This window comes from Amblyomma mixtum, chromosome 3 (assembly GCF_055824585.1).
Source record: "Amblyomma mixtum isolate Tamu chromosome 3, ASM5582458v1, whole genome shotgun sequence".
Classification (NCBI taxonomy): Eukaryota; Metazoa; Arthropoda; class Arachnida; order Ixodida; family Ixodidae; genus Amblyomma; species Amblyomma mixtum.
In genome coordinates, this window is record NC_143014.1 from 389,496,334 (window position 1) to 389,509,672 (window position 13,339).

General features: G+C 43.4%; 2 long non-coding RNA genes across 2 annotated transcripts in view; both read right to left on the bottom strand.

The window, feature by feature from the left end:
- LOC149357148 (uncharacterized) overlaps positions 1–13,339 on the bottom strand; it is a 57,651-nt gene that overhangs the window by 11,022 nt on the left and 33,290 nt on the right. The window lies entirely within an intron of this gene.
- Positions 2,021–3,763, bottom strand: LOC149357149 (uncharacterized). Its single transcript, XR_016289883.1, has 2 exons — positions 3,075–3,763; positions 2,021–2,556 (listed from the first exon to the last, which is right to left on the bottom strand). It is a non-coding gene; the product is annotated as an uncharacterized LOC149357149 (long non-coding RNA).

Here is a 13,339-nt window from a genome sequence, read left to right on the forward strand (position 1 = left end):
CGCGTTCGCGAGCGGCCGCGTTCCAAGAAAGGAGACGCTTCGCTTTGAGCCCCCCCAGCCGCGTTCCGATGACCCCGCGTATACTACCGATCCCTTACACCAGATATAAGTATACTGCTATCATCGGCGTATATGATAAATTTCGCTTTATCATGAATGTGCACAATGTCATTTATATAGATGTTAAAAAGCAACGGGCCCAGAATGCTGCCTTGAGGCACACCATTTTGTACCGCCAGAAAAGAAGACTGATGCTTGTCGATATAAACGGACAGTTTTCGGTTTTGTAGGTATGATTTGATCAGGTCTAAAAGTGTTCCACGGAGTCCGTTTTGAGAAAGTTTATGTGTTAAAATTTCATGGTTTATGGAATCGAAAGCCTTACTAAAATCAATGAATTACGACAGTGTGAATACCCGCTTCAATGTTTTGCAGGACACATTCCTTCAGTGATAACAGTGCTAATTCTGTTGACTTGCCCTTTCGAAAGCCAAATTGAGCCTCAGACCGGATTTGTTTTACAGTAAAAAAGTTTGATTACTTTTTCCAAGCCCTTTGAAAAGACTTTAATCACAGATATTGGTCTATAATTGGACACTGTATCTTTATCTCCACCTTTGAACAGAACTGTCACTCTTGCTTTCTTCATTTTTTCCGGGTAAACTCCCGTTTCAATTACCAAATTGAAGACGTATGCAAGCACGGGTGCAATAAAGCATAGTACATATTTGACTGGTTTTATCTGAATATTGTCAACATCTAAGGCTTTGCTATTATTTAAATTCATAAAGGTTGTACATACTTCGGTCTCATTGGTGGGCTCAAGGAAAAGGCTTTCGAAAGGGCTACAAGATGAAGGAACTTCTGGTAGATGCGTCATAGGTAAATGGGTAGTTAAAAAATTGCTGTTAAAAATGTCAGCAAGAGCCTGACCGGATAATTGAGAGCCCTTATAGATTATTCGTTGAGGTGGCGCATTTTTCGTATTGCGATGTAACAAGTTATTAACAACTTTCCAGACAGCGTCTGAATTTTTCATTCTACCATTAGAGAACAGTTTTTGATGATACACAATCTTAGCACGCCTAAGCTCTGCATTTAGTTTATTTCTAGTTTTTTGAATAAGCTTAGAGATTCTAGAGAGCGGTTATTTAAAAAGGCATGGTACAACTTGTTTTTGCGCTTTATCATTCTTTTGAGCTCTGGCGTGATCCATGGCTTTCTTATTCGTTTAGACTGCTTAATGTTCTTGAAGGGAAAGTGCTTAGAATATATGTCTACAAAAACCTTGATAAACTCTGAATATGCATTATTTGAATCTTTTATATCGAATATAAATGACCAGTCGTATGAACCAATGTCGCATTTGAAAGATTCAAGAGCCTCGTCTGATATGTACTGCACTGTGTAGGGTTGAGCTTCGTCATTTTTGTATTTTGTTTCTCCTTGATAAGAAATAAAGATAGGGCAGTGGTGGCTAAGGTCCTTTGAAATTGTTCCAGCATCTGAAACATTGGATTCAATATTTGTAATCAGGAGATCGAGACATGATAACGTAAATACTGTGATCCGAGTAGGGGACGTTATTAAGTTAACAAAACCAGTTGACTGAAGTATGGCGGCAAAGTTGCATGCTGTGGCCGTATTATCTAACATATCTATGTTAAAATCTCTCCCGCATAACAGCTGTAGTTTGTTTATGCGAACATAATGCAAAAAGTTTTCAAAGAAGTTTAAAAATTGGGTAATATTCCCGTTGGGAGGTCGGTACACTACAGAGATGATTTCTGAATTAGCTTGTATTGTCAGTATTTCATAACTTTCATTTACCGTGGAAAATTCAGGAATCATATGACATTCCAGGCGTTTGTCAATGTAAATAGCAACACCGCCCCCTCGCCTATTCGTCCGATTTATAAAGAAATTGTTGTGCCCAGGAAGATCTAGCCTTTCACTGTGACTGTTATACCATGTTTCAGTAAACATGAGAATGGTAAAGTCGAAATGGAATTGCTTAATAAAAGCATGAATTTCGTCGTTTTTATTTTCTGCAGAACGAGTATTTAAGTGCAAGAGTGAAAAAAGTGACTGTGGTTTAAGCCTGAGACGGTGGGGAAGAATGAGATCATGGTACCTCATTTTGAAGGACTAGTTCAACTTGGCTCCTGAAATTCGGCAGATGCACCTCAGCTTATCTTCAAAAGGTCCCATTCTTCGGAAATGTATACGACCTCAGATTTTTCAGACCTTCTTGCAAGGATTTTGCCATTGTTAGTCCAAACCGACTTCCATTTGTATTCGTGCTTCCTTTTCACAGCCATTCCGAGAAGTTTCTTTTGAGCTCCGTAAAGATGCTCATATACATAGATAGGGGTCATGTCATCCAGTCCTACGTCACTGTTGCTTAGTCTTACTTTTTTGGCTTTCTTCAGAGTTGAGTTTCTTTTTGCCCGTGATTTAAATTGTACAACAATACTCTTTTTGTCGGAATTCCGCGCAGGCACCCGGTGGCAGACCTCAATGTCGGATTCGTTGATGGGCTCATTGATTGCAGTCCTAATGTGAGACAAAATGTCAACAATGCTTTCATTTTCAGTTTCAACTACCCCCTGGATTTCAAGATTTGAATTCCGCGAGTATTGTTCTAAATGAACCAGTCTTTTTTCCATGTCCGACGTCTTGGTTTCTAGCATCTGACATTTAGAACAAAGTATCTCGTTTTTCAGTCGCTCAGCTTCGAGTAGCTTCTGAAATTCCTCGATTTTCGAGTGCGCAAAATCAAGGCTGTCAGTCATACTCCGCTGTTCTGTGCGCAGCTCTCGGATTTCGTTTCTCAAGTCTCTCTCCATTGCCTCTTTAAATCCCTTCATTTCCTCTCTATGTTCTTCTTTATACTTAGCGAACTCAGCCTTTAGCTCCTCTTTCAACTTCGTAAGCTCTTTCGACATCTTTGAATCACAGTGCGGGAACCGTTCCAAACAAGCAAGAAAAACTCAAGAAAACGTAAGAAAACTTGGCAGCAGCGACGACCAAAAATGCAAGAACTGATAATTCAGAGATGTACTGACACCAACCTGTAGCGAAGAAATGCAGCACGCTGTTAGGCGATGTTGCTTGTACGTCGTCGCTACTGCCAAGCCTCTCCTCTTCACAGTCAAGCGCCAGTGCCTTTTAAGGCGGAAGCCTTTAATACATCATCGTTGTAAGCAGGAGTTGTCGACAGAAATAGAAATGTTACGCTATTCAATTGGTCGAAATGGTCGTGACGTCACAAGGCGTGAATTTCAAGCGGGGCCAATTGTAATTTGGCTAGTACCATGCAACGAACTAAAGGGATGGTACAGTGATGCTCCAAGTAAAATAAATAAATAAAACCGAGTAGAAAATTGGTCGAGTTAGAGAATCGAACCAGGGACTCCGGAGTGCCAGACGAGCAAGCTAACCACTCCGCCATGCCAGCTCTTTTTTTCGTCTTTATTGCCTGTTTTGACAAATTACAACACATCACAAACGTGCTCTGCGCTGCAGTCTCAAACATCAAGAGCGGACATGTGTTTCATTCACATGAGAAAATCAGAACTGTTTCAAGGAACACAACTCTCCCATCAACTATACAACTTTATCTCCAAAACGTAGCTGCTTGTACACTTCACTCAGCTTAAATATGTTTTCTTTGAAGTAATCTCGGACAGACCGCGCATCTGCATCGCAGTGTCGAACAGCCATCCTGCTTCGCCAAATACTGTGCAGGCCCAGAACGAAAATTACATCGTATTTACAAAGGTCTGGCACAACATCCAGGAATCGTATCCCATACGGCGTCAAGGGTAAGTCTTTCTTTATTGTACGCTGGAGGACGTCCCAAAACAGCAGCGCATCCCAGCAATCAATACAGACTTGTTCTATTGACTCTGGTTTGTGACACAACAAGCAGTCAGCAGCCCGTGGTAAAAACAACCCCTTCTCCTCCATCCATGTTTTAACCGGCAACGTACCGGTGTGCAACTTGAAGAAAAACGTCTTCACACCCGCTGGTACCACCATTTGCCGTACTCCATTTAAAACATTACCTCCTTGACCTCCACTATACAGAGATCGATATAATGGCTCGGGGAAGACACAGTGAAGCAAATCTTTTAACAATTTCCTAAGCGTGACATTTGAAAGGTATTCCAAACTGAAGCGAGCATTAAGAAACCGAACAGCAAGGACCACTTCTTTCCAAAATCTACTTGCGCTGTATCGCATCCCATCTACAATGGAAATAACATAGTTTGGCAAAGCCGAACAAAGCCTCACTTGAATAAAAGTCCGCAGGAAAGGGTCGCGTTGATCTCAAAGAAAGATAAATCTTAACACCAGCTGCCTCAGGTACAAGTCTGGCAAAGAAAGACCCGCGTTTCTGAAGCGCAGAAAAAAATTCTCACGTTTAGTCCTTTCCCATCAGGGCTGCCATACAAAAACTGAGAAGAGACGATGAAACTTTTGAATGCTAAGTCGTGAGCATGAAAGGACCTGCAACAAATAGCATACTTTTGAAACCAGGTATACATTACATATGTTTGCACGCGCGAATATAGACAGTTCCTTTCCCGACCATTTCTGTGTACGCGTGGAGAGTTCTTGAATTTTCTCCTTCCAAAAGTCATCGTTATCTCGATACTTGTCAAGAGGAACACCTAGATATTTGGAAGGGACATGTGACCATTTTAAACTTGCACGAAACAAAGGCGCTGATGCCCAGTTCCCATGCCAAAGGCCCGCACATTTCTCTAGATTAACAACGCTGTTGGTTACATCCGAAAACCGGCGAACAACCGACATGGCATGCTTTATGCTGCTGTGGTCGCTACAAAAAAAGCCACATCATCGGCATAAGCCAATACTTTAATTTCACGTGCTTCCAGTTGAAAACCACGAATACAGCTGTTATTTATTACATTCCGGCACAGTGGCTCTAGGTACAAAGCGTAAAGTAGCGGAGACAACGGGCAGCCTTGCCGCACGGATGCTCTAACGGCAGTTCTGTTTGTGAACTCTAGGTTAACAACGAGATATGTAGTATAGTTACTATAAGCCATTTTAACCCCTTTTAAAATAACTTGTCCACCACTGACATGTTCGAGGATTTTAAAAAGAATTTAATGACATAAACGATCAAAGGCCTTCTCTAAATCAATTTGCAACATTGCGACTCGTCTTAAGTCAGCGTCAAAGCATTCCAGTATACTCCGAATGACATGAACATTCGTGAAGATGGTCCGCCTTTGAATTCCACACGTATGTCTGATGGGGACCAACCAAGATGTCCATAACCGATTGTAGACGTTTGGCTGATATTTTCATAAAAATTTTATAATCAACATTAGTAAGCGCTATCGCCCGATAATCAGTAACTTGCTTAAGCTGAGCTGGATTATCAGGTTTCTATATTAGTGATGTACGTGCAGGGGAAAACGACGGTGTTAAAATACCTATTCTAAATGACTCTTCATAAACACGTTGTAAAATGAGAGCAGTTTCGCGTTTGAATGCCTTAAAAATTCCGCGGTTACCCCGCCAGGATTTGGCGATTTCTCCAAGTGGAGCTAATCAATAGCGTATTACAATTACACTGTTGATAAGTCGGCAGACAGGATGTCAGTGTCTTCACTGGTAGTCGGGGCAATAGGCTTAAAAATTCAGCCTGAAAGGCCTGTACATCGGCCGATTTGGAAGTGAACAAATCACGGTAATAGTGATTGAAAGCCTCCCTTGTCGCCTTCGGATCGTCCGTCAGAGTATCTTTGCTTTCAATTTCTACGATATCTTTCCTTCTAGCGTATCTTTTTTTGTCATCAAATTCCGCCTACTGGAAATATCTGCCAGCAAGCGATCTGTTCGCGCACGGATTGCAGCTCCCTGAAACCTTGTCACATCGATAACCTCAAGCTTGGCTTTAACGTCGCTGATAAGATGAGTGTATAGTCCGAGACCTCGACTTTAGACGCTATGGTTGCGCTGTTCAAGCCGCGTTATAACTTGCTTGCCAGTCATGCAGTGGGGACATCAGCGGGCTGTGTTCTGTGAGTGGGCTAGGCAGCAGCACATCGGACATGATGCTCAATCAGTTCTGCTTTATCGTGCAGGCCTTGGCGCTCTTTCTTCAAGTTCAGCCTTCCCTTGGTTGCGCTGAAGAAGGATTTACTGCTGCTCTTCCGTATAAACCAGACATCAAGTCATTCGCACGAGCCAGCCGTTGCCCCGTCATCGAGATCGTCCAGCCTTTCTTTGTTTCACCTTCTGCCACCCCATCGGTGACGTCAAGTCACGTGGACATACCAGCGGCTATAAGAAGTTGTCCCCCGGCCATCTCAACCAGTGGGCTAGGCAGCAGCACATTGGCTATGATGCTATTGGCTATCGTGCAGGTTAGTGATTATTCTCGAATGGAGTGTTTTCGCAGTGATGACCGTTTTCTATTGCTGCTGCTATGCCCACTTGGCATACAAAGTGTTGTCTCTGCTGTTTCTTTCAAAATAAGGCTTTTGGTTTGTGGTGACATCGAGTCCAATCCGGGGCCTACAGACCAGGAAATGTTGCAGCAACTTCTCTTGGGGCAAAATAACATAACTGCTTCAATCAACGATGTCCTGACTAGACAAGAAGAACTTGAAAAAAATGTAGCAAGCTTACATGAACGAATAAGTGGCATAGAAACTCAAATGGCTTCTCTTGGTTCATTGAAGGCAGAAGTAAGTGTCCTGAAATCAACAATAGTGGAACTAGAACAGAATGTTTCCAGCCTCTTGAATAAGGTAGATGAGTTAGAAAACCGGAGTCGAAGGAATAATTCGATAATTTATTGCGTTAAAGAAGAGAGCACTGAAACATTTGATGATCTTAGCAAGAAGATAAAAGAGAGTGTGTTTCTTGAAAAGCTTGATTTAACCATTAGTGGAATTGAACGCGGTCATAGGCTGGGAAAGAAGAAAGATGGTGATCGTTCAGTAATTGTGAGGTTTTTAGACTACCGTGAAAAAGTATCGATAATGAAAGCCTGTCCCAAACTCAAGGGCTCCGAAATATCAATTTCAGTGGATTTTTCTCTTCGCGTTCGTCAGATAAGGCAAAAACTATCGGAATGCTCTGCAGAGGAAAGGTCGAACGGTGCGAAGGTCAAGTTATTCTTCGATAAATTAAGTGTGAACGGGACTTTATTTGCCTTTGACAAAACTGAAAACAAGCGTTACAGGATTACCAAGCACACCTGACAGAACAAAACTAAAAAAAGGTTGTTTTCGAGTTTTAAATACTAACTGTCGAAGTGTTGTTAATAAAGTCGTTGAGTTGGAAGGTCTCATAGTTACGCATGACCCTGATGTAGTAGTGCTGACTGAGACGTGGTTAAGTGAAGATATATACGACAGTGAATTTGTCCCAAATATCTACCAGGTCTTTAGAAAAGATCGTGACAGAAGAGGTGGGGGAGTTGCCATACTATACAAAGCATCTCTGCAACTTATAAGATTACCTGATGTCACCGGAGTCGAGTGCATATTCTGCAAAGTTTATGCTGATAACATCCAAGTATTTACTAGGCGCCATTTACAGGCCCCCTAACTCTCCTGTTACTGTTTTGCACCATTTAAAAGAATATATCCAGTGTCATGTAAAACCGGAAGACAGAATAATTATGACTGGTGATTTCAATTTCCCGAATATTGATTGGTGCACTTTTTTTTTCCCAGTCCTGTAATTTGATGGAAAACGAAATGCTGGACCTTGTCTTAAACTTTGATCTGCTGCAAGTTGTAAATGAGCCTACAAGAATACAGCACGGTTCGATGTCCATCCTACATCTCTTTTTTCTAAGTGGCAACATTATGGGAAACATCTCTTGTGATGTTGCTACTGGTATATCAGATCATAAGGCAGTTTTATTGTCACTAAATGATGTTTCTTTAAAGCATGAAGATGCTCTTCATTCCTTTCCAAATTTTTCACGAACTGATAATGAGTCCATCATTGACATTCTTGACCTTCGTTATGACGATTTCCAAACGAATCCTTGCAGTATTAATGACTTGTGGCTCATCTTCAAGAACATGGTTCATGAATATATCCGGCGTTTCGTGCCGAAGATATCTAAACAGTCTTGTAGCCGCAACCCTTGGATCAGCAGAGAGACGCTGCACTTGCAGCGTAGAATGAAACGTCTTAAAAAGCGAGCAAAATCAGCCACCCCTTCCATAGCCCGTGTTATTGAGGAGGTGTCACAACAATTAAAAGATCAGACTTTACTTGACAAAGAAAGATATTTTGGTGTCCAACTCCCATCATTTATTAAAAAATCTCCTGAAAAATTCTGGAGGACGATTACCCCGAGTTCCCGCAGTGCCGACGTGTTTGTAATAGATAAAAAATGTATACGCGATGATAATGCAGCCTGTGTAGCCTTTAATAACCACTTTAAAACTGTTTTTACTGCAGACAACGGTCATCTCCCATCATTCAGTCTGTCTTTACCCCCTATACCTGATGTTACCATATCTGAAAATGGAGTGTTCAATTTGCTTCTAAATCTTGATATTAAGAAATCGTTTGGCCCAGACGACATCCCAAATGCCTTTCTGAAGCAGTACGCGCAATGGTGCTCCAAGTATTTATGTGTCATTTTTAGAAGGTCCATAGAGGAAGGCGCCCTACCCGATGACTGGCGAGTTGCCAGAGTTAAACCTTTGCATAAAACTGGTGACAAAACACAGGTGCAAAACTATCTCCCTATTTCACTTACTTCCACAGCGTGTAAGATATTTGAGCACATTATTCATAAACATTTATCTACCTTTCTTGAAGAACATAACGTAATATCGAAAGCTCAACATGGTTTCAGGAAAGGGTATTCGACATGTACACAGCTAATACAAACAATTCATGATTTTTCAGAAGCCATAAACGAAGGAAAACAAACTGACGCAATATTTTTAGATTTCCGCAAGGCCTTCGATACGGTTTCTCATAACAAGCTAATATATAAATTTAGTTCTGTAATAAAAAACGATAAACTAATAACCTGGATTAAGGCTTACTTGACAAACAGGCGCCAGTTTGTTACGCTAAATGGTGCCCTCTCACACAGCATTCCAGTTGAATCAGGAGTTCCCTAAGAATCTGTGCTTGGACCGCTGTGCTTCTCTGCTCCGCTTGGACTCGCGTCCTTTAACAGAGTCCAACGTTCTGGGCCCTTGGACACAACCTTCCACAAAACGGAAAGCGGTGAAAGCGCTCCTGAATTTCTTAAGGGACTCGGGGTTGCATTTCCGCCTATAATCTTTAAGTTTTCAGTGCGCGCCCTCTGTCGCTGTGACATAGTGGTCGCTGGACACTTAGAAGACTCATTTCCTTGCCGTTCTTTTTCCTTTTTTCCCCTTTGTTCCCCTCCCCAAGTGTAGGGTAGCCAACTGGGCATCGCCTGGTTAACCTCCCTGCCTTTCCGTCCTTTTCTCTCTCTCTTAACGATATCATCCAAGATCTCTCTGTTAATGTTAAGTTATATGCTGATGATTGCGTCCTCTATCAACGAATTAACTCAAGTGAAGATCAAATCAGGCTAAAAAATCTCTGCCTCTCCCGTAAACGAGAGTACAGTAAGCATGAAATGTTTACGGGCCTAATGTCATCTCGGTGGACACCCGAACCGCACCGTACAGGAAGGGAGGAACGCCACCACCCGTTCAGCGCGGTGCCTTGCCATTTGAACGCAAGGTTTTTTGAGGAAAGGAAATGGCGCAGTAATTCTCTGCCATCTCGGTGGACACCCGAACCGCACCGTAAAGGAAGGGAGGAACGCCACCACCCGTTCGGCGCGATGCCTTGCCCTTTGAACGCAGCGCTTCTCCCCCGGGCCCCTGTGCGCCTGCGCGGCTTTGCTTCGATGCGCGAAGCCCCTAAGAGATCACGTATGTCAACGAAGTGTAACGTGGCATTTATGTGCTTTTTGCACGCGTTATTAGAAATCGGAAATTATAATTCCGTGCATTATCAAACCCACAGCTCCACTGATATCTTGATAAACATTGAGAAGGCACTGGCAGCAGTTATTTTTTGTCTCGTTTGGAGACCAACCGGCGCTTGCATGCCGGTCGCGTAGGAGGGCTTACAGAGTCTCGTTAATTCTCGTTAAGTCTCGTACGGTGCCCGGATGTTCTCGTTTCAGAGCCCGGATGACTGGAATTCTGTGCCCGGATGAGTGGATTTCAGTGCCCGGATGACTGGAATTCAGTGCCCGGATGACTGGAATTCAGTGCCCGGATGACTGGAATTCAGTGCCCGGATGAGTGGATTTCAATGCCCGGATGAGTGGATTTCAGTGCCCAGATGAGTGGATTTCAATGCCCGGATGAGTGGATTTCAGTGCCCGGATGAGTGGATCTCGGTCTCGGCGTGACGTCATCACACTGCCGACAACGGGGGCTAAACATTTATGTGCTTTTTGCACGCGTTATTAGAAATCGGAAATTATAATTCCGTGCATTATCAAACCCACAGCTCCACTGATATCTTGATAAACATTGAGAAGGCACTGGCAGCAGTTATTTTTTGTCTCGTTTGGAGACCAACCGGCGCTTGCATGCCGGTCGCGTAGGAGGGCTTAGAGAGTCTCGTTAAATCTCGTTAAGTCTCGTACGGTGCCCGGATGTTCTCGTTTCAGAGCCCGGATGACTGGAATTCAGTGCCCGGATGAGTGGATTTCAGTGCCCGGATGAGTGGATTTCAGTGCCCGGATAACTGGAATTCAGTGCCCGGATGACTGGAATTCAGTGCCCGGATGAGTGGATTTCAGTGCCCGGATAACTGGAATTCAGTGCCCGGATAACTGGAATTCAGTGCCCGGATGAGTGGATTTCAGTGCCCGGATGAGTGGATCTCGGTCTCGGCGTGACGTCACCACACTGCCGACAACGGGAGCTAAAAGCATTTCATGCTTAAAAATCTCTGCCTCTCCCGTAACCGAGAGTAGAGTAAGCATGAAATGTTTACGGGCCTAATGTCATCTCGGTGGACACCCGAACCGCACCGTACAGGAAGGGAGGAACGCCACCACCCGTTCAGCGCGATGCCTTGCCATTTGGTTTTTTGAGGAAAGGAAATGGCGCAGTAATTCTCTGCCATCTCGGTGGACACCCGAACCGCACCGTAAAGCAAGGGAGGAACGCCACCACCCGTTCGGCGCGATGCCTTGCCCTTTGAACGCAGCGCTTCTCCCCCGGGCCCCTGTGCACCTGCGCAGCTTTGCTTCGATGCGCGAAGCCCCTAAGAGATCACGTACGACAACGAAGTGTACGTGGCATTTATGTGCTTTTTGCAGGCGTTATTAGAAATCGGAAATTATAATTCCGTGCATTATCAAACGCACAGCGCGACTGATATCTTGATAAACATTGAGAAGGCACTGGCAGCAGTTATTTTTTGTGACTCGTTTGGAGACCAACCGTTGCTTGCATGCCGGTCGCGTAGGAGGGCTTGGAGAGTCTCGTTAAATCTCGTTAAGTCTCGTACGGTGCCCGGATGTTCTCGTTTCAGAGCCCGGATGACTGGAATTCAGTGCCCGGATGACTCGATTTCAGTGCCCGGATGACTCGATTTCAGTGCCCGGATGACTCGATTTCAGTGCCCGGATGACTCGATTTCAGTGCCCGGATGACTCGATTTCAGTGCCCGGATGAGTGGATTTCAGTGCCCGGATGAGTGGATTTCAGTGCCCGGATGATGGCTCTCGGTCTCGGCGTGACGTCACCACACTGCCGACAACGGGGGCTAAAAGCATTTCATGCTTAATAATGACTTTCGGAAGGTAATGCGCTGGTGTGATAGGTGGCAAATGGTGATAAATTTTGATAAAACAGCATATATGAGAATAACGCTTAAAAGGAATCCTCTTCTCTACCAGTATGGTACTTCCGATAGTGCACTCTCTGAGGTAACATGCTACAAATATCTAGGCCTATGGATTTCCAATAATTTTTCCTGGAACAAACATATTGATACCGTCTAGGCAAATGCTCTGCGCAAAATATTCTTGTTGAGGCGTGCACTACGGTTCGGTACTCCTGAAACACGTTTCCTTGCGTATAACACTATTGTGCGGCCAACCTTAGAATATGCCGTAATGATCTGGGACCCATATACCAAGATTAACATTAAGAAATTAGAAAGGATTCAAAAGAAAGCAGTAAGATTTATTTATAATTCCTATGGCCGCACCTCTATCACTAATCTTCTTAAAAAGAGTTGCTTACCATCCGTTACTGATAGAAACCGTATTTGTCGTTTGAAATTCTTTTCCCAGTTAATTCATGGACAATACAACATTGACATCTCGAAAATTGTTAGTTACTCTAGCGGTTATGCAACGCGCCTGAGGCATGCTCATTCCGTAAAACCTTTATCCACGAGAACGAACTGCTACAAATATTCCTATTTTCCTAGAACAATTACCGAATGGAACAACCTTGCTGGTCATATAGTCGAAGAGAATAATTTGTCCCATTTTGTGGCGCTGCTGCAACAAGTGACGAAATTTTGAGTGTTCGGTTGCTCAGTAATTTTTTCTGATTTACTTAATTTTAACCTGTTATATGCTTGGCTCTATGACTACAGTGTATGTTTTCTGCCGTTGTGAAACAATACAGTACAGTGTGATGTAGTAATTTCGCTGCTGGTGACGCCTTGTCTGCTGTATTTTCTTTTTTTGTCCTTTGGTGTTACACAAAACATGTACCCACCTGCGATGGTCTTATTGTTCAAGACCGCAGCATTTAGAAATAAAATAAATAAAAAATTTAAGAACAGTCTCGGTGTCGAGGAACAAGCAGTGGTGTGTTTGTACTTTGTGATCTGTTGTACGGGCAGGAAAATTTGAGAGTTATCTGTTTCTATGCCCACACAAAACCAGGCGAACATCTTTTGTTTTTCCAGGAACTGTGTGCGTACATCGAATGTAATAGACTTGTCATTCTTTTGGGGATTTCATTTGTGTTCTTATTGCAGCTGACTGATCAGGCTCAGCGGTTACCGAAAGCGAAAGGGCTGCTTTCTTGAATGAAAACATTGGAAAGTATTCACTTCAATACGTAGCCCAGTTTGCAAAGGGCGGAATGAGGCGTCATTATACACATTTCCAAGGGCGTAGTCATGCTAGGCTAGATAGAGCTTACGTTTCCCTTGAGCTAGTGGCGATTTGCAATAAGAACATCGTCGAACCGGTTACGTTTAGCGATCACTGTTGTGTCATATTCACCATGGGTAAGAACGTGAAACCTCAAGCGAAATTCAACTGGGATTTGTGAAAGCTCAA